The sequence below is a fragment of the Barbatula barbatula genome (assembly GCF_947034865.1).
Source record: "Barbatula barbatula genome assembly, chromosome: 4".
NCBI lineage: Eukaryota > Metazoa > Chordata > Actinopteri > Cypriniformes > Nemacheilidae > Barbatula > Barbatula barbatula.
Window position 1 is genome coordinate 10,530,625 of NC_136768.1, and position 24,363 is coordinate 10,554,987.

Below are 24,363 nucleotides of genomic sequence, written 5' to 3' on the forward strand. Positions count from 1 at the left end.
ATAACGTGAGTCTCGCTGCTGAATTGTCCGAATGACTTGATATGAGAAAATGTAATGTATGTCCTATATGTGCATGTGTGTGTGAGCATGCCTGGGTCTGTATGAGCCAATGCTGACCCTTTGACTCATTATTCTGGGTGTGGGATTGTATTGTCGATTGTGGACATGTTAGTTTGCCATCCCTGAGACTGGTCGACGTTTACTTACCTAAACTTCTCGAAACCCGATAATTGCTGCTTGCAGCTATATTTAGGGTTTCGAGCCCGAAGGGCTGAAAACCTATTGTTTTTGTAAGGATTTTTATTATTATTATTATTATTATTCCGCCATAAAACGCGTTGGCCAGCCCAAACCGTAAGTCGTAGAAACTCGAGACTTTGTCAATTGGTTGTATCTGTGCAGGTTACTCAGATACAGTGACCCAGCCAAATCGGCCCATAGGGGGCGCTACAGCGATGCTGAACGCGTTTGCATTCGTAACTCCTAAACCGTTTGACGCACACCCAAGTGTTTTATATCATTGTAATCATTGGCTCAAAACTTGAAAAATGGCTATCTCCGATTTCATTTCCGGTATGCAAATTTTGCCGCTAATTTGCATTTTTTCAAAAAAAACAAAAATGAACTACTCCCTGGATTTTTGCCCGATCGGAACCAAACCAACGCTGATGAATTCTGTGGAGTGTGAATATAAATATTCGTTGAAAAAAAGTTGAAATTTCGACTCAGGGTCGCTAGGGGGCTCTAAAACGTCTGAACCGATAGTTGCCTATTTCACTAAAATGGCTATATCAAGAGAACGGTTTGAGCTATCTTCACGGGGCTTATACCATATGTGTAGACCCTCAGTCCGGGGTCACAATAAAAATAACTCGGTGTTTGGCCACTAGTTGGCGCTATAATAGCAAAGAACACGAAAAGGGCTATAACTACCCAACAGTTTGCCCGATTGACTTATTATTTGGTATGGTGTGTCTTTGTGTCATGCACCGTGACTGTATAAAAGGACTTTGGCTCTTCTCAAAAAACCTGGCCGCCATCGGCCAATGAAATTTGAGCACTCATTAGACAGGGTTAACGGAGGCCGATCAAAATGACACTCGCTGGGCTTGTTCCTGTCCTGGTCCTGAAGGTCTGTAAGAAATATGAACTCATTTGGCCACTGGGGGCGGAATAACGTTTTTGGAGTGCTTAAACAATTGTGTATCACGTGACATACATCTAAAGGCTCTGATACGCTTTGAAAATAAACGTCTCGGCCCAGGAACTTCAGACTTCTTGAGTTTGAAAGCACCTTCGCTTCAATTTAAAATGCAACAACAATGAAAATCGGATACTCATTAACAAATTGTCCAAATGATTTGACAGTCAGAAAAATAACAGTCTTGTAGTATATGTGCATGTTTCTGTAATCATGCATAGTTTCTATGAGTTGATACCTGTAATTTTTCTGTGCGTGTGTGTGTTGGACTTTGATCCTTCATGCGTTTGTTGTGGTGTGACCCCCTAAACTGTTCATGAATGCATGACTGCTTTTGACTGCCTTAAAACTCGAAACCCGATAAATGCTGCTTGCAGCTTTAATTATTATTATTATTATTATTCCGCCATAAAACGCGTCGCCCAGCCCAAACCGTAAGTCGTAGAAACTTGAGACTTTGTCAGTTGGTTGTATCTGTGCAGGTTACTCAGATACAGTGACCCAGACAAATCGGCCCATAGGTGGCGCTATAGCGATGCTCAACGCGTTTGCATTCGTAACTCCTAAACCGTTTGTCGCACACCCAAGTGTTTTATATCATTGTAATCATTGGCTCAAAACTTAAAAAATGGCTATCTCCGATTTCATTTCCGGTATGCAAATTTTCCCGCTAATTTGCATTTTATAAAAAAAAACATAAATGAACTACTCCCTGGATTTTTGCCCGATCGGAACCAACCCAACGCTGATGAATTCTATGGAGTGTGATTGTAAATATTCGTTGAAAAAAAGTTGAAATTTCGATTCAGGGTCGCTAGGGGGCTCTAAAACGTGTGAACCGATAGTTGCCTATTTCACTAAAATGGCTATATCAAGAGAACGGTTTGAGATATCTTCACGGGGCTTAGACCGTATGTGTAGACCCTCAGTCCGGGGTCACAATAAAAATAACTCGGTGTTTGGCCACTAGTTGGCGCTATAATAGCAAAGAACACGAAAAGGGCTATAACTACCCAACCGTTTGCCCGATCGACTTATTATTTGGTATGGTGTGTCTTTGTGTCATGCACCGTGACTGTATAAAAGGACTTTGGCTTTTCTCAAAAAACATGGCCGCCATCGGCCAATGAAATTTGAGCACTCATTACACAGGGTTAACGGAGGCCGATCAAAACGACACTCGCTGGGCTTGTTCCTGTCCTGGTCCTGAAGGTCTGTAAGAAATATGAACTCATTTGGCCACTGGGGGCGAAATAACGTTTTTGGAGTGCTTAAACAATTGTGTATCACGTGACATACATCTACAGGCTCTGATACGCTTTGAAAATAAACGTCTCGGCCCAGGAACTTCAGACTTCTTGAGTTTGAAAGCACCTTCGCTTCAATTTAAAAGGCAACAACAATGAAAATCGGATACTCATTAACAAATTGTCCAAATGATTTGACAGTCAGAAAAATAACATTCTTGTAGTATACGTGCATGTTTCTGTAAGCATGCATAGTTTCTATGAGTTGATACCTGTCATTTTTCTGTGCGTGTGTGTGTTGGACTTTGATCCTTCATGCGTTTGTTGTGGTGTGACCCCCTAAACTGTTCATGAATGCATGACTGCTTTTGACTGCCTTAAAACTCGAAACCCGATAAATGCTGCTTGCAGCTTTATTAGGGTTTCGAGCCCGAAGGGCTGAAAACCTATTGTTTTTGTAAGGATTTTTATTATTATTATTATTATTATTCCGCCATAAAACGCGTCGCCCAGCCTAAACCGCAAGTCGTAGAAACTCGAGACTTTGTCAATTGGTTGTATCTGTGCAGGTTACTCAGATACAGTGACCCAGCCAAATCGGCCCATAGGTGGCGCTATAGCGATGCTCAACGCGTTTGCATTCGTAACTCCTAAACCGTTTGTCGCACACCCAAGTGTTTTATATCATTGTAATCATTGGCTCAAAACTTAAAAAATGGCTATCTCCGATTTCATTTCCGGTATGCAAATTTTGCCGCTAATTTGCATTTTATAAAAAAAAAAAAAAATGAACTAGTCCCTGGATTTTTGCCCGATCGGAACCAAACCAACGCTGATGAATTCTGTGGAGTGTGAATGTAAATATTCGTTGAGAAAAAGTTGAAATTTCGACTCAGGGTCGCTAGGGGGCTCTAAAACGTCTGAACCGATAGTTGCCTATTTCACTAAAATGGCTATATCAAGAGAACGGTTTGAGATATCTTCACGGGGCTTATACCATATGTGTAGACCCTCAGTCCGGGGTCACAATAAAAATAACTCGGTATTTGGCCACTAGTTGGCGCTATAATAGCAAAGAACACGAAAACGGCTATAACTACCCAACCGTTTGCCCGATCGACTTATTATTTGGTATGGTGTGTCTTTGTGTCATGCACCGTGACTGTATAAAAGGACTTTGGCTTTTCTCAAAAAACATGGCCGCCATCGGCCAATGAAATTTGAGCACTCATTAGACAGGGTTAACGGAGGCCGATCAAAATGACACTCGCTGGGCTTGTTCCTGTCCTGGTCCTGAAGGTCTGTAAGAAATATGAACTCATTTGGCCACTGGGGGCGAAATAACGTTTTTGGAGTGCTTAAACAATTGTGTATCACGTGACATACATCTACAGGCTCTGATACGCTTTGAAAACAAACGTCTCGGCCCAGGAACTTCAGACTTCTTGAGTTTGAAAGCACCTTCGCTTCAATTTAAAAGGCAACAACAATGAAAATCGGATACTCATTAACAAATTGTCCAAATGATTTGACAGTCAGAAAAATAACATTCTTGTAGTATATGTGCATGTTTCTGTAAGCATGCATAGTTTCTATGAGTTGATACCTGTCATTTTTCTGTGCGTGTGTGTGTTGGACTTTGATCCTTCATGCGTTTGTTGTGGTGTGACCCCCTAAACTGTTCATGAATGCATGACTGCTTTTGACTGCCTTAAAACTCGAAACCCGATAAATGCTGCTTGCAGCTTTAATTCTTCTTATTATTATTCTTCCGCCATAAAACGTATTGCCCAGCCCAAACCGTAAGTCGTAGAAACTCGAGACTTTGTCGGATGGTAGTAGTCTTGCTCGCTACTCAGATACTTGGAGCCAGCCATGTCGGTCCATAGGTGGCGCTATAGCGATGGCCAATGCGTTTGGGCTCAATGCTCGTAAACCGGATGTCGCACAACAAAGTGATTGGTGTCATTGGAATCCTTGGCTCCAAACTTAAAAAATGGCTATCTCCGATTTCATTTCCGGTATGCAAATTTCTCCGCTAATTTGCATTTTATGAAAAAAAAAAAAAATGAACTAGTCCCTGGATTTTTGCCCGATCGGAACCAAACCAACGCTGATGAATTCTGTGGAGTGTGAATGTAAATATTCATTGAAAAAAAGTTGAAATTTCGATTCACCGTTGCTAGGGGGCGCCAAAACGTCTGAACCGGAAGTAGCCTATTTCACTAAAATGACCATAACTCGTGAACCGTTTGAGCTATCTTCACGGGGCTTAGACCGTACATGTAGACCCTCAGTCCAGGGTCACAATAAAAAATACTCGGTGTTTGGCCACTAGGAGGCGCTATAATAGCAAAGAACTCGAAAAGGGCTATAACTACGCAACCGTTTGCCCGATCGACTTATTATTTGGTATGGTGTGTCTTTGTGTCATGCACCGTGACTGTATAAAAGGACTTTGGTGTTTCTCAAAAAACATGGCCGCCATCGGCCAATGAATTTTGAGCACTCATTAGACAGGGTTAACGGGGGCAGATCGAAACGACACTCGCTGGGCTTGTTCGACTCGTGGTCCTGAAGGTCTGTAAGAAATATGAACTTATTCGGCCACTGGGGGCGAAAAAACGTTTTTGCAGTGCTTAAACAATTGTGTATGACGTGACATTTGACACATACTCAAACTATTTACATCATATGATATCTCTTCTCATTCTGAACAACTTTGCCTCTGGACACGCTTCTGTCGATCGAGCGGTTCGTGAGTTATCGCTGATGATGTCAAAAACCTACTTTTGCGAACTAGTCCCTGGTTTTTCGACCGATCGGAACCAAACCAATGCAGATGACTTTTGTGGAGTGTGAATGTAAATAATCATTGAAAAAAAGTTGAAATTTGTATTCATACACGGTAGGGGGGGGGCCAAAAACTGAACTGGGCGGAGCCTATCACATTAAAATGGCCATAAATCCAGAACGGATTAACACAACATCATGGGGCTTGGAACATATGTGTAGACCATCACTCCGAGGTCACCTACAAAAGAAGGTGGCGTTTGGACACTAGGTGGCGCTAGACGAGTAGAAATGGCAAAATTGACGCGTATTTCAATACTTAAACAATTGTGTGTCACGTGACATTTGACAAACACACAAACTATTGATATCATATGATAGCTCTTCTCATGCTGAACAACTTTGCCTCTAGAACCATTTATGTCGATTTAACGGTTTGTGAGTTATCGGTGATAATGTCAAAAACCTACTTTCGCGAACTAGTACTTGCTTTTTCAATTGATCGGAACTAAACCAATGCAGATGACTTCTCTGGAGTGTGAATGTAAATAATCATTGAAAAAAGTTGAAATTTATATTCATACACGGTAGGGGGGGCAAAAACGGAACTAAGCGGAGCCTATGACACTTAAACGGACGTTGTTAGAGAAGGATTTGAGATAGCTTCACGGGGCTTTACACATATGTGTAGACCATCGCTCTGAGCTCACTGTAAAAATAACACGGTGATTGGACACTAGGTGGCGCTATAACATGAACAATGGCACTAAATACTGTAAATATGCAACGGTTATCGTCTCGGCCCAGGAACTTCAGACTTCTTGAGTTTGAAAGCACCTTCTCTTCAATTTAAAAGCCAACAACAATGAAAATCGGATACTCATTAACGAATTGTCCAAATGATTTGACAGTCAGAAAATAACATTCTTGTAGTATACGTGCATGTTTCTGTAAGCATGCATAGTTTCTATGAGTTCATACCTGTCATTTTTCTGTGTGTGTGTGTGTGTGTTGGACTTTGATCCTTCACGCGTGTGTTGAGGTGTGACCCCCTAACCTGTTCATGAATGCACGACTGCTTTTGACTGCCTTAAACCTCGAAACCCGCTAAATGCTGCTTGCAGCTTTAATTATTCTTCTTCTTATTATTCTTCCCTAAAACTGAATGGGCAGCCCAAACCGTAAGGCCGACAGAGCTGAGACTTGGTCAGATGGTAGTAGTCTTGCTCGCTACTCAGATACACGGAGCCAGCCATGTCGGCCCATAGGTGGCGCTACAGTGATAAAAAGCGCCTTTACGCTCATTACTCCTAAACCGTTTGTCGCACACCCAAGTGTCTTATATCATTGTAATCATTGGCTCAAAACTTAAAAAACGTATAGGTCCGATTTCATTTCCGGTATGCAAATTTTTTCGGTAATTTGCATTTTATGCAAAAAAAAAAAAATGAACTAGTCTCTGAATTTTTGCCGGATCGGAACCAAACCAACGCTGATGAATTCTGTGGAGTGTGAATGTAAATAATTATCGAATAAAAGTTGAAATTTCGATCCGTGGTGGCTGGGGGGCGACAAAACGTCTGAACCGGAAGGGGCATATTTGATTAAAATGGTTATAACTCGTGAACCGTTTGAGCTATCTTCATGAGGCTTGGACCATATGTTTATACTCTCAGTCTGAGGTCACAGTATAAAAAAGTCGGCGGTTGGCCTCTAGGTGGCGCTAAAATATACATTTTCTCGAAAAGGGCAATAACTACCCAAGAGTTTGCCCTATCAACTAATTTCTTGGTATGGTGTGTCTTTGTGTCATGTACCATGATTCTAGAAAAGGACATTGGCGTATCTAAAAAAACATGGCCGCCATCGGCCAATGAAGTTTGAGCACTCCTTAGACCGACTTAACGGAGGCCGATCGAAACGACACTCGCTGGGCTTGTTCGACTCATGGTCAAGAAGGTCTGTAAGAAATATGAACTCATTCGGCCACTGGGGGCGAAATAACGTTTTTGGAGTGCATAAACAATTGTGTATCACGTGACATTTGACATATACTCAAACTATTTACATCATATGATAGCTCTTCTCATTCTGAACAACTTTGCCTCTGGAACCGCTTCTGTCGATCAAACGGTTCGTGAGTTATCGCTGATGATGTCAAAAACCTACTTTCGCGAACTCGTCCTAGGTTTTTCGATTAATCGGAACCAAACCGATGCAGATGACTTCTGTGGAGTGTGAATATCAATAATTATCGAAAAAAAGTTGAAATTTCCTTTCAAGGTCGCTTAGGGGCACCAAAATAAAAAAATGGGCGGGGCCTATTACATTTAAATGGCCATAACTCAATAACTATTAGAGATATGATCATGGGGCTTGAAACACATGTGAAGACCATCACTCAGAGTTCACATGCGTAAGGGCGCGGCGTTTGGACACTAGGTGGCGCTATAACAGTAAAAATGGCTAATTTTAAGTGTTTTTGGTTGCAAAAACAATTGTGTTTCACGTGACATTTGACATATACTCAAACTATTTACATCAAATGATAGCTCTCCTCATTCTAAACAACTTTGCCTCTGGAACCACTTCTGTCAAACAAACGGTTCGTGAGTTATATCGCCGATGATGTCAAAAACCTACTTTCGCGAACTAGTCCTTGGTTTTTTGACCGATCGGAACCAAACCAATGCAGACGACTTCTGTGGAGTGTGAATGTCAATAACTATCGAAAAAAAGTTGAAATTTCCTTTCAAGGTCGATAAGGGACGCACGCCAAAAGTTCTTAATATGCGGAGCCTTTTACATTAAAATGGCCATAACTCAAGAACTAGCTCCGAGGTCACCTACTAAAGGCAGCGCCTTTTGGCCGCTAGTTCTCTTCGTTCTGAACAATCTTGACGCTTTAGACTGCTCGAACCCGGGAATCGCTGCTTGCAGCTATATTTAGGGTTCGAGCCCGTAGGGCTAGAAACCTATTGTATTTGTGGGTTTTATTATTCTTCTTCTTTGTTATTATTCTTCCCTAAAACTACATGGGCAGCCTAAACCGTAAGGCCGACAGAGCTGAGACTTGGTCAGATGGTAGTAGTCCTTGTCGCTACTCAGATACATGGACCCAGCCAAATCGGCCCATAGGTGGCGCTACAGCGATGAAAAGCGCGTTTGCACTCTTTACTCCTAAACCGTTTGTCGCACACCCAAGTGTTTTATATCATTGTAATCATTGGCTCAAAACTTAAAAAACGTATATCTCCGATTTCATTTCCGGTATGCAAATTTTTCCGCTAATTTGCATTTTATGCAAAAAAATTAAAATGAACTAGTCCCTGGATTTTTGCCCGATCGGAACCAAACCAACGCTGATGAATTCTGTGGAGTGTGAATGTGAATAATTATCAAAAAAAAGTTGAAATTTCGATTCACGATTGCTAGGGGGCGCCAAAACGTCTGAACCGGAAGTGCCATGGTTGACTAAAATGGCCATAACTTGTGAACCGTTTGAGCAATCTTCATGGGGCTTGTACCCTATGTGTAGACTCTCAGTCCGGGGTCACAGTAAAAAGGATTTGGCGCTTGGCCACTAGGTGGCGCTATAATTTACATGAACTCGAAAAGGGCTATAACTACCCAACCGTTTGCCCGATAAACTTATTATTTGGTATGGTGTGTCTTTGTGTCATGCACGATGATTGTCTAAAAGGACAGTGGCGTATCTAAAGAAACATGGCGGTCATCGGCCAATGAAGTTTGAGCACTCATTAGACAGGGTTAACGGAGGCCGATCGAAACGACACTCACTGGGCTTGTTCGACTCGTGGTCCAGAAGGTCTGTAAGAAATATGAACTCATTCGGCCACCGGGGGGCGAAGTAACGGTTTTAGAGTGCATAAACAATTGTATATCACGTGACATTTGACATATACTCAAACTATTGTTATCATATGATAGCTCTTCATATTCTGAACAACTTTGCCTCTGGACACGCTTCTGACGATTGAACGGTTTGCGAGTTATCGCTGACGATGTCAAAAACCTACTTTCGCGAACTAGTCCTAGGTTTTTCGACCGATCGGATCCAAACCAATGCAGATAACATCTCTGGAGTGTGAATGTAAATAATTATCCAAAAAAAGTTGAAATTTTCTTTCACGGTTGCTTAGGGGCGTAAACATTTTAAATAGGCGGAGCCTATTACATTAAAATGCCCATAACTCGAGCACTATTAGAGATATCATCATGGGGCTTGGAAAATATGTGTAAACCATCACTCCGAGATGACTTACAAAATACCGCGGCGTTTGGACACTAGGTGGCGCTATAACAGTAAAAATGGCAAAATTTACGTGTCTTTGGTTGCATAAACAATTGTGTATCACGTGATATTTGACATATACCCAAACTATTTAAATCATATGATAGCTCTCCTCATTCTGAACAACTTTGCCTCTGGACACGCTTCTGTCGATCAAACGGTTCGTGAGTTATGGCTGATGATGTTAAAAACCTACTTTTGCGAACTGGTCCTTGGTTTTTGACTTGATCGGATCCAAACCAATGCAGATGACTTCTGTGGAGTGTGAATGTAAATAATCATTGAAAAAAAGTTGAAATTTCTTTTCACGGTTGCTTTGGGGCGTAAACATTTTAAATAGGCGGAGCCTATTACATTAAAATGCCCATAACTCGAGCACTATTAGAGATATCATCATGGGGCTTGGAAAATATGTGAAGACCATCACTCCGAGATGACTTACAAAATACCGCGGCGTTTGGACACTAGGTGGCGCTATAACAGTAAAAATGGCAAAATTGACACATCTTTGGTTGCCTTAACAATTGTGTATCACGTGACATTTGACATTTACACAAACTATCGATATCATATGAAAGCTCTCATAATTCCAAACAAATTTGGCTTTTGAACCATTGATGTCGATCAAACAGTTTGTGAGTTATCTGTGATGATGTTAAGAACCTGCCTTTGCGAACTTGTTCTAGGTTTTTCAAGCGATTTCAAAATTTCCACCACAGTACAATTCTCTGGACTGTCTAGATCAATAACTATCAAAAACATCTTCAACTTTTTCATTTGCATGACCACTACAGGGTCCTATATTATATTCAAGTGAACGGTGTACCTGAAAGCTCGCTTCTCCTTAACAAATAATCCAATTGACTTGCCATTAAGTACAATCATACATCTTATTAGACTAAACAAGCATGCAAAATATGATGGTTACCGGACAAGAGATACGTTTCCTGTCTCACAGGAACAAGGTGTTAGACATATAAAGCACTACACATTAAACGTTGCTCCATATTCACACGTCTATAAATATAGAACATGTCTGGCTGGTTGTAAGATGCTGTTTTGCTTAGCATAACACACACCTTTATTATGTACACCAGTTTAATTGCATGTAAACCTAAATTTCTACTCAGCAGTCACATGGCAGCAACTCAATGCAATTAGGCATTTAGACGGGGTCATTTCTTAAATGGATGTGACCAAATTAACCTGAAAAAATGATTCCCCTCAAGTGTACTCTATGTGCATATGTGTGTAATCAGGCGTAGTGTCTGTGAACCGTTGCTGACCGTATCTATAATTTTTCAGGCGTTGGGAGTATCTTCCACTTGGGTGTTTTAGGATGAGAGTCCTCGGCCTACTTGATGAAGGCAAAGATGCTTTGGATTCCTTAAAAGTGCTCGAACCCGCTAAATGCTGCTTGCAGCTTTAATTCTTATTATTATTTTTCCGCGCTAAAACGCATCGCCCAGCCCAAACCGTAAGTCGTAGAAACTCGAGACTTTGTCAGTTGGTTGTATCTGTGCAGGTTACTCAGATACAGTGACCCAGCCAAATCGGCCCATAGGTGGCGCTACAGCGAGGAAAAGCGCTTTTTTGCTCCTAACTCCTAAACCGTTTGTCGCACACCCAAGTGTTTTATATCATTGTAATCATTGGCTCAAAACTTAAAACCCGAATGGCTCCGATTTCATTTCCGGTATGCAAATTTTTCCGCTAATTTGCATTTTATAAAAATAAAAAAAAATGAACTAGTCCCTGGATTTTTGCCCGATCGGAACCAAACCAACGCTGATGAATTCTGTGGAGTGTGAATATAAATAATCATAAAAGAAAGTTGAAAATTCGATTCAGGGTCGCTAGGGGGCATCAAAACATCCGAACCGAAAGTTGCCTATTTCGCTAAAATGGCTATACCTAGAGAACGGTTTGAGCTATCTTCACGGGGCTTAGACCATATGTGAGGACCCTCAGTCCGGGGTCACAATAAAAAAGACTCGGTGTTTGGCCACTAGGTGGCGCTATAATAGCAAATATCTCAAAATCGGCAATAACTACCGAACCGTTGGCCCGATTGACTTATTATTTGGTATGGTGTGTCTTTGTGTCATGCACCATGACTGTATAAAAGGACTTTGGGGTTTCTCAAAAAACATGGCCGCCATCGGCCAATGAAATTTGAGCACTCATTACACAGGGTTAACGGAGGCCGATCAAAACGACACTCGCTGGGCTTGTTCGACTCGTGGCCCTGAAGGTCTGTAAGAAATATGAACTCATTCGGCCACTAGGGGGTGAAGTAACGCTTTTGGAGTGCATAAACAATTCTGTATCACGTGACATTTGACATATACTCAAACTATTTACATCATATGATAGCTCTTCTCATTCTGAACAACTTTGCCTCTGGAAATGCTTCTGTCGATCAAACGGTTCGTGAGTTATTGCTGATGATGTCAAAAACCTACTTTCGCGAACTAGTCCTTGGTTTTTTCAACCGATCGGAACCAAACCAATGCAGATGACTTCTGTGGAGTGTGAATGTAAATAATCATTGAAAAAATTTGGAAATTTGTATTCATACACGGTAGGGGGGCCAAAAACTGAACTGGGCGGAGCCTATCGCATTAAAATGGCCATAAATCCAGAACGGATTAAAACATCATCATGGGGCTTGGAACATATGTGTAGACCATCACTCCGAGGTCACCTACAAAAGAAGGTGGCGTTTGGACACTAGGTGGCGCTAGACCAGTAGAAATTGCTAAATTGACGCGTATTTCATTACTTAAACAATTGTGTATCACGTGACATTTGACAAATACACAAACTATTGATATCATATGATAGCTCTTCTCATTCTGAACAAATTTGCCTCTTGATCCATTGATGTCAATCAAACGGTTCAGGAGTTATTGCTGATGATGTTAAAAACGTACTTTTGCAAACTAGTTCTTTGATTTCCAAGCAATTTCAAAATTTCCACCATAGTACAATTCTCTGGACTCTCTAGGTCAATAATGATTAAAAACATGTTGAGTTTTTTTTGTTATGTGACCATTACAGGGTCCTTTATTATATTAACGTGAAAAATGTACGTTAAAGGTTGCTACTCCTTAATAAATAATCCAACTGACTTGCAATTAAGTAGTATTATACATATTATGACTCAAAACAAGCATGCTCATCAGAAGAGGCATGCCTTCATAAAAGTCCAAAAGGTGAAATATTCATTCAAATGGACTTTTCAGACATGTCTTTGTAAGCATGTGTAGTCTGCATAGACCATTACTGATCACCTAAGTCAAAATTCTGGGTCTAAAGGCCTATCATTCATTGAGGATGTGTGTTAGGGCAATTTCTGAAATGGATTTGACTAATTTATCCTGATAATGTGAGTCTCGCTACTGAATTGTCCGAATGATTTGATATGAGAAAATGTAATCTATGTCCATGTGTGTGTGAGCATGCCTGGGTGTGTATGAGCCAATGCTGACCGTCTGACACATTATTCTGGGTGTGGGGTTATATTGTCGATTGTTGACATGTTAGTTTGCCATCCCTGAGGCTGGTCGACATTTACTTGCCTAAACTTCTCGAAACCCGATAATTGCTGCTTGCAGCTATTTAGGGTTTCGAGCACGAAGTGCTGAAAACCTATTGTATTTGTAAGGATTTTTATTAGGGTTTCGAGCCCGAAGGGCTGAAAACCTATTGTTTTTGTAAGGATTTTTATTCTTCTTCTTCTTCTTATTATTATTCTTCCGCCATAAAACGCGTCGCCCAGCCCAAACCGTAAGTCGTAGAAACTCGAGACTTTGTCGGATGGTAGTAGTCTTGCTCGCTACTCAGATACTTGGAGCCAGCCATGTCGGTCCATAGGTGGCGCTATAGCGATGGCCAATGCGTTTGGGCTCAATGCTCGTAAACCGGATGTCGCACAACAAAGTGTTTGGTGTCAATGGAATCCTTGGCTCCAAACTTAAAAAATGGCTATCTCCGATTTCATTTCCGGTATGCAAATTTTTCCGCTAATTTGCATTTTATGAAAAAAATAAAAAATGAACTAGTCCCTGGATTTTTGCCCGATCGGAACCAAACCAACGCTGATGAATTCTGTGGAGTGTGAATGTAAATATTCATTGAAAAAAAGTTGAAATTTCGATTCACCGTTGCTAGGGGGCGCCAAAACGTCTGAACCGGAAGTAGCCTATTTCACTAAAATGACCATAACTCGTGAACCGTTTGAGCTATCTTCACGGGGCTTAGACCGTATGTGTAGACCCTCATTCCGGGGTCACAATAAAAAAAACTCGGTGTTTGGCCACTAGGTGGCGCTATAATAGCAAAGAACTCGAAAAGGGCTATAACTACGCAACCGTTTGCCCGATCGACTTATTATTTGGTATGGTGTGTCTTTGTGTCATGCACCGTGACTGTATAAAAGGACTTTGGCGTTTCTCAAAAAACATGGCCGCCATCGGCCAATGAATTTTGAGCACTCAATAGACAGGGTTAACGGGGGCCGATCGAATCGACACTCGCAGGGCTTGTTCGACTCGTGGTCCTGAAGGTCTGTAAGAAATATGAACTTATTCGGCCACCGGGGGGCGAAGTAACGGTTTTAGAGTGCATAAACAATTGTGTATCACGTGACATTTGACATATACTCAAACTATTTACATCATATGATAGCTCTTCTCATTCTGAACAACTTTGCCTCTGAACACACTTCTGTCGATCAAACGGTTCGTGAGTTATCGCTGACGATGTTAAAAACCTACTTTTGCGAACTAGTCCCTGGTTTTTCAACCGATCGGAACCAAACTAATGCATATGACTTCTGTGGAGTTTGAATGTAAATAATCATTGAAAAAAAGTTGAAATTTGTATTCATACACGGTAGGGGGGGCCAAAAACTGAACTGGGCAGAGCCTATCACATAAAAATGGCCATAAATCCAGAACGGATTAACACATCATCATGGGGCTTGGAACAAATGTGTAGACCATCACTCCGAGGTCACATACAAAAGAAAGTGGCGTTTGGACACTAGGTGGCGCTAAACAAGTAAAAATGGCAAAATTGACACGCATTTCAATTCTAAAAACAATTGTGTATCACGTGACATTTGACATATACCCAAACTATTTACATCATATGATAGCTCTTCTCATTCTGAACAACTTTGTCTCTGGACACGCTTCTGTCGATCAAACGGTTCGTGAGTTATCGCTGATAATGTAAAAAACCTACTTTTGCAAACTAGTCCTTGGTTTTTCAACCGATTGGAACCAAACCAATGCAGATGACTTCTGTGGAGTTTGAATGTAAATAATCATTGAAAAAAAATAGAAATTTCTATTCATACACGGTAAGGGGGGCCAAAACTGAACTGGGCGGAGCCTAAGACACTTAAATGGACGTTGTTAGAGAAGGGTTTGAGATAGCTTCACAGGGCTTTACACATATGTGTAGACCATCGCTCTGAGCTCACTGTAAAAATAACACGGTGATTGGACACTAGGTGGCGCTATAACATGAACAATGGCACTAAATACTGTAAATATGCAACGGTTATACATCTACAGGCTCTGATACGCTTTGAAAATAAACGTCTCGGCCCAGGAACTTCAGACTTCTTGAGTTTGAAAGCAACATCGCTTCAATTTAAAAGCCAACAACAATGAAAATCGGATACTCATTAACGAATTGTCCAAATGATTTGACAGTCAGGAAAATAACATTATTGTAGTATATGTGCATGTTTCTGTAAGCATGCATAGTTTCTATGAGTTCATACCTGTCATTTTTCTGTGTCTGTGTGTGTTGGACTTTGAACCTTCATGCGTTTGTTGTGGTGTGACCCCCTAAACTGTTCATGAATGCACGACTGCTTTTGACTGCCTTAAAACTCGAAACCCGATAAATGCTGCTTGCAGCTTTAATTCTTCTTCTTATTATTATTCCGCCATAAAACGCGTTGCCCAGCCCAAACCGTAAGTCGTAGAAACTCGAGACTTTGTCGGATGGTAGTAGTCTTGCACGCTACTCAGATACTCGGAGCCAGCCATGTCGGTCTATAGGGGGCGCTACAGCGATGCTGAGCGCGTTTGCATCCTTAACTCCTAAAATGTTTGACGCACACCCAAGTGTTTTATATCATTGTAATAATTGGCTTACAACTTAAAAAATGGCTATCTCCGATTTCATTTCCGGTATGCAAATTTTTTCGCAAATTTGCATTTTATAAAAAAAAAAAAAAATGAACTAGTCCCTGGATTTTTGCCCGATCGGAACCAAACCAACGCTGATGAATTCTGTGGAGTGTGAATATAAATAATCATAAAAGAAAGTTGAAAATTCGATTCAGGGTCGCTAGGGGGCATCAAAACATCCGAACTGAAAGTTGCCTATTTCGCTAAAATGGCTATACCTAGAGAACGGTTTGAGCTATCTTCACGGGGCTTAGACCATATGTGAGGACCCTCAGTCCGGGGTCATAATAAAAAAGACTCGGTGTTTGGCCACTAGGTGGCGCTATAATAGCAAATATCTCGAAAACGGCAATAACTGCCCAACCGTTTGCCTGATCGACTTATTATTTGGTATGGTGTGTCTTTGTGTCATGCACCGTGACTGTATAAAAGGACTTTGAGGTTTCTCAAAAAACATGGCCGCCATCGGCCAATGAAATTTGAGCACTCATTACACAGGGTTAACGGGGGCCGATCAAAATCACACTTGCTGGGCTTGTTCGACTCGTGGCCCTGAAGGTCTGTAAGAAATATGAACTCATTCGGCCACCGGGGGGCGAAAAAACGTTTTTGCAGTGCATACACAATTGGGTATCACATGACATTTGACATATACTCAAACTATTTACATCATATGATAGCTCTTCTCATTCTGAACAACTTTGCCTCTTGAAATGCTTCTGTCGATCAAACGGTTCGTGAGTTATCGCTGATGATGTCAAAAACCTACTTTCGCGAACTAGTCCCTGGTTTTTCAACCGATCGGAACCAAACCAATGCAGACGACTTCTGTGGAGTGTGAATGTCAATAATCATTGAAAAAAAGTTGAAATTTGTATTCATACACGGTAGGGGGGGGCAAAAACTGAACTGGGCGGAGCCTATCGCATTAAAATGGCCATAAATCCAGAACGGATTAACACGTCATCATGGGGCTTGGAACAAATGTGTAGACCTTCACTCCGAGGTCACATACAAAAGAAAGTGGCGTTTGGACACTAGGTGGCGCTAAAACGGTAAAAATGGCAAAATTGCCGCGTATTTCATTACTTAAACAATTGTGTATCACGTGACATTTGACAAACACACAAACTATTGATATCATATGATAGCTCTTCTCATTCTGAACAAATTTGCCTCCTGATCTATTGATGTCAATCAAACGGTTCAGGAGTTATTGCTGATGATGTTAAAATCGTACTTTTTGCAAACTAGTTCTTTGATTTTCAAGCAATTTCAAAATTTCCACCATAGTACAATTCTCTGGACTCTCTAGGTCAACAATGATTAAAAACATGTTGAGTTTTTTTTGTTGTGTGACAATTACAGGGTCCTTTTTTATATTAACGTGAATAATGTACGTTAAAGGTTGCTACTCCTTAATAAATAATCCAACTGACTTGCAATTAAGTAGTATTATACATATTATGACTCAAAACAAGCATGCTCATCAGAAGAGGCATGCCTTCATAAAAGTCCAAAAGGTGAAATATTCATTCAAATGGGCTTTTCATACATGTCTTTGTAAGCATGTGTAGTCTGCATAGACCGTTACTGATCACCTAAGTCAAAATTCTGGGTCTAAAGGCCTATCATTCATTGAGGATGTGTGTTAGGGCCATTTCTGAAATGGATTTGACTAATTTATCCTGATAACGTGAGTCTCGCTACTGAATTGTCCGAATGACTTGATATGAGAAAATGTAATCTATGTCCTATATGTGCATGTGTGTGTGAGCATGCCTGGGTCTGTATGAGCCAATGCTGACCCTTTGACTCATTTTTCTGGGTGTGGGGTTGTATTGTCGATTGTGGACATGTTAGTTTGCCATCCCTGAGACTGGTCGACGTTTACTTACCTAAACTTCTCGAAACCCGATAATTGCTGCTTGCAGCTATATTTAGGGTTCGAGCCCGAAGGGCTAGAAACCTATTGTATTTGTAGGTTTTATTAGGGTTTCGAGCCCGTAGGGCTGAAAACCTATTGTATTTGTAAGGATTTTTATTATTCTTCTTTATTATTATTCCGCCATAAAACGCGTTGGCCAGCCCAAACCGTAAGTCGTAGAAACTCGAGACTTTGTCAATTGGTTGTATCTGTGCAGGTTACTCAGATACAGTGAACCAGCCAAATCGGCCCATAGGTGGCGCTATAGCGATGGTTAATGCGTTTGGGCTCAATGCTCGTAAACCGGATGTCGCACAACAAAGTGTTTGGTGTCATTTGAATCCTTGGCTCCAAACTTAAAAAATGGCTATCTCCGATTTCATTTCCGGTATGCAAATTTTTCCGCTAATTTGCATTTTATGAAAAAAAATAAAAATGAACTAGTCCCTGGATTCTTGCCCGATCGGAACCAAACCAACGCTGATGAATTCTGTGGAGTGTGAATGTAAATATTCATTGAAAAAAAGTTGAAATTTCGATTCAGGGTCGCTAGGGGGCATCAAAACGTCCGAACCGGAAGTAGAAAATTGTAATAAAATGGCCATAACTCGTGAACCGTTTGAGATATCTTCACGAGGCTTGGACCCTATGTGTAGACTCTCAGTCCAGGGTCACAGTAAAAAGGAATTGCCGTTTAGCCACTAGGTGGCGCTATAATATACATGAACTCGAAAAGGGCTATAACTACCCAACCGTTTGCCCGATCGACTTATTATTTGGTATGTTGTGTCTTTGTATCATGCACCATCACTGTATAAAAGGACTTTGGGGTTTCTCAAAAAACATGGCCGCCATCGGCCAACGAAGTTTGAGCACTCATTAGACAGGGTTAACGGAGGCCGATCGAAACGACACTCGCTGAGCTTGTTCGACTCGTGGTCCTGAAGGTATGTAAGAAATATGAACTCATTCGGCCACTGGGGGCGAAAAAACTTTTTTGGAGTGCTTAAACAATTGTGTATCACGTGATATTTGACTTATACCCAAACTATTTACATCATATGATAGCTCTTCTCATTCTGAACAACTTTGCCTCTGGAAATGCTTCTTTCGATCAAACGGATCGTGAGTTATCGCTGATGATGCCAAAAACCTACTTTCGCGAACTAGTCCCTGGTTTTTCAACCGATCGGAACCAAACTAATGCAGATGACTTCTGTGGAGTGTGAATGTAAATAATCATTGAAAAAAAGTTGAAATTTGTATTCATACACGGTAGGGGGGGGCCAAAAACGGAACTGGGCGGAGCCTATCACATTAAAATGGCCATAAATCCAGAACGGATTAACACATCATCATGGGGCTTGGGTCATATATGTAGACCATCACTCCGAGGTCACATACAAAAGAAGGTGGCGTTTGGACACTAGGTGGCGCTAAACCAGTGAAAATGGCAAATTTGACGCGCATTTCAATTCTTAAACAATTGTGTATCACGTGACATTTGACATATACCCAAACTATTTACATCATATGATAGCTCTTCTCATTCTGAACAACTTTGCCTCTTGAAGCATTGCTGTCAATAAAACGGTCCATTAGATATCGATGATAACGTTAAAAACCTACTATTGCTAACTACTTCGCGGTTTTACGCCCTATTGGAACCAAACAAACGCAGAGTGCTTCTGTGGAGTGTGAACATCAAAAGTACTCGAAAAGAAGATGAAATTTCTATTCATACACGGTAGTGGGGGCCATAAACTGAACTGGGCAAAGCCTATGACACTTAAACGGACGTTGTTAGAGAAGGGTTTCAGATAGCTTCACGGGGCTTAAAACTTATGTGTAGACCATCACTCTGAGCTCACGGTAAAAAGAACGCGGTGATTGGACACTAGGTGGCGCTTTAACGGGAACAATGGCACTAAATACTGTAATTATGCAACTGTTATACATCTACAGGTTCTGATACGCTTTGAAAATAAACCTCTCGGCCCAGGAACTTCAGACTTCTTGAGTTTGAAAGCACCTTCGCTTCAATTTAAAAGCCAACAACAATGAAAATCGGATACTCATTAACGAATTGTCCAAATGATTTGACAGTCAGGAAAATAACATTATTGTAGTATATGTGCATGTTTCTGTAAGCATGCATAGTTTCTATGAGTTCATACCTGTCATTTTTCTGTGTCTGTGTGTGTTGGACTTTGAACCTTCATGCGTTTGTTGTGGTGTGACCCCCTAAACTGTTCATGAATGCACGACTGCTTTTGACTGCCTTAAAACTCGAAACCCGATAAATGCTGCTTGCAGCTTTAATTCTTCCTATTATTCTTCCCTAAAACTGATCGTGCAGCCCAAACCGTAAGGCCGACAAGGCTGAGACTCGGTCAGATGGAAGTAGTCTTGCTCGCTACTCAGATACACGGAGCCAGCCATATCGGTCCATAGGGGGCGCTACAGCGATGAAAAGTGCGTTTTCGCTCGCTACTCCTAAACCGTGTGATATAAATCAATTGAATGTGCGTCATAGTAATCTTTGGCTCAAAACTTAAAAAACGTATATCTCCGATTTAATTTCCGGTATGCAAATTTTTTCGCTAATTTGCATATTATGCAAAAAAGAAAAAAATGAACTAGTCGCTGGATTTTTGACCTATCGGTACCAAACCAACGCTGATGAATTCTGTGGAGTGTGAATGTAAATAATTATCGAAAAAAAGTTGAAATTTCGATTTGCGGTGGCCGGGGGGCGCCAAAACATCGGAACCGGAAGGAGCTAATTTTAATAAAATGGTTATAACTCGTGAACCGTTTGAGATATCTTCACGGGGCTTAGACCATATGTTTATACTCTCAGTCCGAGGTCACAGTATAAAAAAGTCGGCGTTTGGCCTCTAGGTGGCGCTATAATATACATTTTCTCGAAAAGGGCAATAACTACCCAAGAGTTTGCCCGATCGACTAATTTCTTGGTATGGTGTGTCTTTGTGTCATGTACCATGATTCTAGAAAAGGACATTGGCGTATCTAAAAAAACATGGCCGCCATCGGCCAATGAAGTTCGAGCACTCCTTAGACCGACTTAACGGAGGCCGATAGAAACGACACTCGCTGGGCTTGTTCGACTCATGGTCAAGAAGGTCTGTAAGAAATATGAACTCATTCGGCCACTGGGGGCGAAATAACGTTTTTGGAGTGCATAAACAATTGTGTATCACGTGACATTTGACATATACTCAAACTATTTACATTATTTGATAGGTCTCCTCGTTCTGAACAACTTTGCCTCTGGAACCGCTTCTGTCGATCAAACGGTTCGTGAGTTATCGCTGATGATGTCAAAAACCTACTTTCGCGAACTCCTCCTAGGTTTTTCGATTAATCGGAACCAAACCGATTCAGATGACTTCTGTGGAGTGTGAATATCAATAATTATCGAAAAAAAGTTGAAATTTCCTTCCAAGGTCGCTTAGAGGGACCAAAATAAAAAAATGGGCGGGGCCTATTACATTTAAATGGCCATAACTCAATAACTATTAGAGATATGATCATGGGGCTTGAAACATATGTGAAAACCATCACTCAGAGGTCACATACGTAAGGGTGCGGCGTTTGGACACTAGGTGGCGCTATAACAGTAAAAATGGCTAATTTTACGTGTTTTTGGTTGCAAAAACAATTGTGCATCACGTGACATTTGACATATACTCAAACTATTTACATCATATGATAGCTCTCCTCATTCTGAACAGCTTTGCCTCTGGAACCACTTCTGTCAAACAAACGGTTCGTGAGTTATCGCCGATGATGTCAAAAACCTACTTTCGCAAACTAGTCCTTGGTTTTTTGACCGATCGGAACCAAACCAATGCAGATGACTTCTGTGGAGTGTGAATGTCAATAACTATCGAAAAAAAGTTGAAATTTCCTTTCAAGGTCGATAAGGGACGCACGCCAAAAGTTCTAATTATGCAGAGCCTTTTACAATAAAATGGCCATAACTCAAGAACTAGCTCTGAGGTCACCTACTAAAGGCAGCGCCTTTTGGCCGCTAGTTCTCTTCGTTCTGAACAATCTTGACGCTTTAGACTGCTCGAACCCGGGAATCGCTGCTTGCAGCTATATTTCCTATTATTATTCTTCCCTAAAACTGATCGTGCAGCCCAAACCGTAAGGCCGACAAGGCTGAGACTCGGTCAGATGGTAGTAGTCTTGCTCGCTACTCAGATACACGGAGCCAGCCATGTCGGCCCATAGGTGGCGCTACAGCGATAAAAAGCGCCTTTACGCTCATTACTCCTAAACCGTTTGTCGCACACCCAAGTGTCTTATATCATTGTAATCATTGGCTCAAAACTTAAAAAACGTATAGGTCCGATTTCATTTCCGGTATGCAAATTTTTTCGGTAATTTGCATTTTATGCAAAAAAAAAAAAATGAACTAGTCTCTGGATTTTTGCCGGATCGGAACCAAACCAACGCTGATGAACTCTGTGGAGTGTGAATGTAAATAATTATCGAAAACAAGTTGAAATTTCGATCCGTGGTGGCTGGGGGGCGACAAAACGTCTGAACCGGAAGGGGCATATTTGATTAAAATGGTTATAACTCGTGAACCGTTTGAGCTATCTTCACGAGGCTTGGACCATATGTTTATACTCTCAGTCCGAGCTCACAGTATTAAAAAGTCGGCGTTTGGCCTCTAGGTGGCGCTATAATATACATTTTCTCGAAAAGGGCAATAACTACCCAACAGTTTGCCCGATCGACTAATTTCTTGGTATGGTGTGTCTTTGTGTCATGTACCATGATTCTAGAAAAGGACATTGGCGTATCTAAAAAAACATGGCCGCCATCGGCCAATGAAGTTTGAGCACTCCTTAGACCGACTTAACGGAGGCCGATCGAAACGACACTCGCTGGGCTTGTTCCACTCATGGTCAAGAAGGTCTGTAAGAAATATGAAGTCATTCGGCCACTGGGGGCGAAATAACGTTTTTGGAGTCCTTTAACAATTGTGTGTCACGTGACATTTGACAAATACTCAAACTATTTACATCAAATGATAGCTCTTCTCATTCTGAACAACTTTGCCTCTTGAACCACTTCTGTCGATCAAACGGTTCGTGAGTTATCGCTGATGATGTCAAAAACCTACTTTCGCGAACTCGTCCTAGGTTTTTCGATTAATCGGAACCAAACCGATTCAGATGACGTCTGTGGAGTGTGAATATCAATAATTATCGAAAAAAAGTTGAAATTTCCTTTCATGGTCGCTTAGGGGCACCAAAATAAAAAAATGGGCGGGGCCTATTTCATTTAAATGGCCATAACTCAATAACTATTAGAGATATGATCATGGGGCTTGAAAAATATGTGAAGACCATCACTCAGAGGTCACATACGTAAGGGCGCGGCGTTTGGACACTAGGTGGCGCTATAACAGTAAAAATGGCTAAATTGACGTGTTTTTGGTTTCAAAAACAATTGTGTATCACGTGAAATTTGACATATACGCAAACTATTTACGTCATATGATAGCTCTCCTCATTCTGAACAACTTTGCCTCTAGAACCACTTCTGTCAAACAAACGGTTCATGAGTTATCGCCGATGATGTCAAAAACCTACTTTCGTGAACTCGTCCTAGGTTTTTTGACCGATCGGAACCAAACCAATGCAGACGACTTCTGTGGAGTGTGAATGTCAATAATTATCGTAAGAAAGTTGAAATTTCCTTTCAAGGTTGCTTAGGGGCATCAAAATAAAAAAATGGGCGGGGCCTATTACATTTAAATGGCCATAACTCAATAACTATATGAGATCTCATCATGGGGCTTGAAACATATGTGAAGACCATAACTCCGACGTCACAAACCTAAGGCCGCGGCGTTTGGACACTAGGTGGCGCTATAACAGTAAAAATGGCTAAATTTACGAGTTTTGGTTGCAAAAACAATTGTGTATCACGTGACATTTGACATATACTCAAACTATTTACATCATATGATAGCTCTCCTCATTCTGAACAACTTTGCCTCTGGAACCACTTCTGTCAAACAAACGGTTTGTGAGTTATCGCAGATGATGTCAAAAACCTACTTTCGCGAACTAGTCCTTGGTTTTTTGACCGATCGGAACCAAACCAATGCAGATGACTTCTGTGGAGTGTGAATGTCAATAACTATCGAAAAAAAGTTGAAATTTCCTTTCAAGGTCGATAAGGGACGTACGCCAAAAGTTCTTAATATGCGGAGCCTTTTACATTAAAATGGCCATAACTCAAGAACTAGCTCCGAGGTCACCTACTAAAGGCAGCGCCTTTTGGCCGCTAGTTCTCTTCGTTCTGAACAATCTTGACGCTTTAGACTGCTCGAACCCGGGAATCGCTGCTTGCAGCTATATTTAAGTAAATGGATTTCTTAATATTTTGTTTTGTATAATTACACTGTAAGAACAATGAAAACAAACGTATGAAGTACAGTCCAAAAATATTTATACTTGTACTTTTTTATTAGTGTGGGTTTGTTTCATTTTTTGCTAATGTTAACTTTGCAAATCATTATTCTCTCTAGTGTTTTTTTCTTGTGCAATAGTGTGTGCGTTTGTGCCCTTGTTTTTTTTGTATTTATTTTGGTTTAGGCCCTTGACCTATGACTA

At 41.1% G+C, this 24,363-nt stretch overlaps 1 protein-coding gene across 5 annotated transcripts in view; it reads left to right on the top strand.

Moving 5' to 3' along the window:
- The window catches only part of magi2a (membrane associated guanylate kinase, WW and PDZ domain containing 2a), a 206,171-nt gene that overhangs the window by 177,033 nt on the left and 4,775 nt on the right, over positions 1 to 24,363 (top strand). The window lies entirely within an intron of this gene.